Source organism: Liolophura sinensis, chromosome 4 (assembly GCF_032854445.1).
Source record: "Liolophura sinensis isolate JHLJ2023 chromosome 4, CUHK_Ljap_v2, whole genome shotgun sequence".
Taxonomy (NCBI): Eukaryota; Metazoa; Mollusca; class Polyplacophora; order Chitonida; family Chitonidae; genus Liolophura; species Liolophura sinensis.
The window spans coordinates 13983758-13988265 of record NC_088298.1 but is presented as its reverse complement, the minus strand read 5'-3'; the positions used below and the strand labels follow the sequence as shown (position 1 = coordinate 13988265).

The 4508-nt window shown below is 39.0% G+C and overlaps 1 long non-coding RNA gene across 1 annotated transcript; it reads left to right on the top strand.

The window, feature by feature from the left end:
* The first annotated feature begins 313 nt into the window (after positions 1-313).
* Positions 314-3186, top strand: LOC135464768 (uncharacterized). The gene is made up of 3 exons (XR_010443684.1): positions 314-682; positions 1577-1702; positions 3075-3186. It is a non-coding gene; the product is annotated as an uncharacterized LOC135464768 (long non-coding RNA).
* Positions 3187-4508: the final 1322 nt, after the last annotated feature.

Here is a 4508-nt window from a genome sequence, read left to right as displayed (position 1 = left end):
CTTGAAAGGATAGCCTTTTTGTTTGCAGCAGTGTCCTACATAGGCCTACCGAAACATTTAAGGAAGCATATTTTTATCCGAATCAATAACAGCTTAACGATGTTTACACGTGATTCAATAAAGCTTTAATATATAGGGTATTCAAAAAATACATCGCCTACACGCTGTTACCGTCCTTCCATTCACCTTAAAATCTCCCAAACATACATGAATACATGACGTATGATGAACTGTTAAAGGCCTGTACGCCTGTCTCGTTTGGCAACGACACATGCAGACCGGTATTCATTGGTTACATGGTAATTTATGTATATGTCCCGCCACTGTGATAAACACCAAAGTTTGCTTGTCAAGAGTGTACTGTATATGTATGTACTGTAGGCCTATACAGTGCTTATGTCTATGCGGACTTCGGATCTTTACCCATGTGTACTTGCGTCAATCGTGTGCCTCAAACATCCGGATTGACCTGCACACTGAAAAGTGCGTATACATTTCATCCGGCCCTATATGTATTTGAAGCCTATTGAGGCTGTACGCCATACAGTGATAAGCCTACAGCGCATACCTCTAACCCTTATACAGATTCATGTACCGCTGCGTAATACTGCTGGTGGGATTGTCACCTATGACAGACAACTGCTTGGTTGGTCGCGTTGTATGACAAGACGCGTAAACACTGGTAAGCAGGTTACAGGCATGAGATTTGTCCTCTTTTTGGAGGAATTCCTCTTTATACAAAAAAATACTTCAGAAAATATGTTCAGAATTTAATTCAGAAATGCTGAAAATGTCAAAATTATGAGTATGTTGTATGGTTTCCTCTCTGTCATCCCAGTGTCCCATCCGTGAGGTAAGTATGTATGCTTACATACATAAGCATCTAATTATGTGATGTGGATGACTTCGATTTACAGTGGTACCCCACTTATAGCTCTGTAGGGCTGCGATCACGTATACTGTCACAGCCCTGTCTTCTTCCATAAGCTTACATTGAATATCTCTGTACTACTGCTGGATACCAATTAGTTTATCTGTCCGTTGTACCAGTCGTGTGAGCTATCAATTTAAGGTAAGTACGTGTTCCCAGGTGTTTCCATGGTAAATCAACACAAGCATAAAACTACAGTGGAAACTTGATAAATTCCAGCTCCAACCGTCACTTTTTTGGGTTAGACCAGTTTCTCTGCCACTGCGGTCTGCCACCAGTGCAGTCATGTCAATTTCTAAGCCACTCGGTCAATATCTCTGGTTAGACCGTGAGTTTCTGTGCCAGTCAGTCACCCGTGCAGTCATGTCAACTTCTCAATCACTCACTCAGTTTCTCGGGTTAGACTGTGGGTTTCTCTGTCACTCAGTCACACATGCAGTCATGTCAATTTCTCAAATCACCCGGGTAAATTTCTCGAGTTAAACCATCAGTTTCTCTGTCATTCAGTCACAAATGCAGTCATGTCAATTTCTCAGTCACTCAAGTCAGTTTCGCGGGTTAGACCGTGAGCTTCTCTGCCACTCAGTAGCCATGCGGTCATGTCAGATTCATTATTGTTTTTGTTAACTTCGGTCCATTTTTCAGATCTTCTAAAGCCATGTTGCCTGGAGGGATGGACTGTTGGCCAGTGGTTTTATTTCTGATGTCATTTCACCAGATTCACATGACAACAGTGAGCCCGACTGACGGGGGGTGCTTCAAGAATGTCAGGTGAAGCCATTGTTTATTTACATGTATTTATTTATTCTTTTGCTTATTTATTTACTTGAGGGGATTGGATTAGGTGCTATATCTCACTGTCTTTTTTTAATAAAGCTTTCTGCCTCTGATTGCTGTTAAGGATAAAGAGCATTCCGAATCGAACTAGCTGTCCTCTGAAACCGGTGAAAGCTATACCCCTCATATAACAACTTGTCTCGTTTATTATGTTATTTCTTTATTATTGTACTTTTTAATCAAAATAAATGTGGGCATTTGTGTGTAATTTATGATGTGCTGTTTACTCTGATAGGACAGGGCTTTCCGCGTTTCCGAATGGTTAGCGTGCTGGCGCAGCACAATATTAAAATTAGTCTCACCAGTACTATCGCTGTGAGTTCAAGTGCAGTTCATGCTGGCTCGTGTCTTGGAAGTTCTGCCAGCATTCTGCGGATGGTCGTGATTTTACCGGTTTCCTCATACCATAACGCTGGTAGTTGTTCCACGAAATATTATTGAGAACAGCGTAAAACACCACTAAAGAAAATATTATAGACATAATCTGGAAAAATTGATACCCAGCCTTGTCTGCCCGTTTTTCTCCCACATTAATGACATGGGCCTATGAAGTCTTCTTGAATACAGTGTAATGTAAAAATAAAATAAATATTCTGTTATAGCATATACTAGGATGTCACGTTGATTTACACACTTGTATTGTATCGGTTGACTTATTTATTTATTTATTTGAATATTGGTTAACGGCATATAGCTAAAGGTTTTTTTCACTGAGGCTTCTAGCATGAATGGAAGAAGTAAACAACCACCCTTCACCAGGTAGACACTAACATCCGTTCTGAAGTAGGAAGCAACCAAACCGTGAACTATAGCGATAGCTGGATTGGAGCCTGAATGTAATTTGGTTGGTCAGGGCTGATTTGCTTGGTTGAAAATAGCACTTTATACGGTTGAGCCAAATGCAGTGCCCTAAGTCTTTATGGGACATAAAAACTATGGCATGCAGAGTAAAAGTAGCGATATTTGGAAAATGTATCCACATGTAGAACTGATGATATCCAACCTCTTGTCAAATGGCCTCAGTTACGAAGTTATATTATAACAGTTCATGTAATGTTTAAATAGTAGCAACTTACTCCCCGCCCTTCTCATCACCATAACTTAAGCAGAATTATAGTTAAATAAAGTATATAGTGATGTAAATTAGAATATGTTTGACGTCACTGGTCAAGAATGACTCAAATGCTCTGTTGTCATCACTATTTATGTACAGGCTTTGCAAATTGTTACATGGAAAGTGTATTATATGTTTGGTTTACATGGATTAAAAAGGATGTACGTCACTTATTTTTTTTATCTGTTTCAGTACGCGCCAAGATGTCTATACCATGACTGTTCATAAGAAGGCACACTCGGGATGGTGGTTCTGGAAAAAGACGACGATTATATATCGGTATATATTGAATTGTATAACAAGTGATGTATTTTGCACTTTAAAATACAGTGGAAATGCTTTAAGAAATGGAAATGTTTAAGAAAAACATATATACGCACTAATATGAACATATATGAGTAATAACGTAGTCTCGCCCGAACGACCGGCGATAGTTTGTAAAAAAAAAAAATTAAAGTAATAACATAATCCGAAAAGTTGCGGTGGCCATCTTCAGTGTTTTGTGCATGTGGAGGTGTTGGTTGTTCATTAACCTTGCTTGGAGACGATGTGCGAGCGTCCGCTCTCTTGTTCATTATGTCAGATGGCCTTCGGATAATATCGAGCGCTGAGGTGTGTCTATACCACACCGGCCTTACTGATTAGTGTATACGTTTTGACGCCCTGATAACCACGGGTTAAAACAGCCTATATATGCGCGTGGACAAATACATTTTATGCAGTCGGGAGGAAAACATGTCTACCAATACGATCAAATCTTACAAGGCTGAAAACAAACTTCATGATTTTGTGTATATATCTGTATCAAAAATGTCGGTGCCTAAACCTTTACCCAGGACTATACGGATGGATAACTACAAGGGTTTTCACATAGGATACATATCAAACACTTTGTAAAAACATGTAGATAGCTATAGTGTATAGTGCTGGTAGGTCTAATAGAGGAAAGAAATCACTTACGTAGGGAAACAAAAGATAAAAATCAAAAGATGGAAAAAAAGATAACTGTGCATGTTTGAACAAAAAAAGAGCTTCAACTAGTACACTGTGGGTCGAGCAATTGTTTTTGCAGACATTAAGTACTTTCTGAATACCGTGAATACTGTCGAAATACTCGGTTCGGGCATGAGTCTTGCCCTCGGAACGCTGACCTATGAGGCTGCAACCTATAGATTTTAAATAAGACGAGTGGTTTTCAAACAGCAATATTAACTTATAAACTGTTTCAGATTGGTGATAGTACGAATGTTCAACAAAACAATGAAGCTGTCAGGTGTAAACCATGCAACAGTGGCGTATAGATTATAATCTTTTTTTTTAATTTTGAAGGCTACATGCCCATGCAGATTTTTTTGTTGATTGAGTAATAATTTTTATTTGAAATGCTGTGTAAGTTAGCAAGAACATGACTAATCGTGTAATTTTGACCTGTATAGTCAAGTTTGGGCGAGAATGTTTTTTTTTTTTTTTTGTGTCTGTAAATTCCAATCTTGCCATATGTTATTGGTAGGTCTTGCTGTGTGTTGAATGGCCAATGTGCGAAATCAGTTGAATACTACAAAGCGATAAGATAAGAGTTGTAACGGTGTGTTACTTTGACGGAACTGAGCGCGGCGTGGGTTAGTT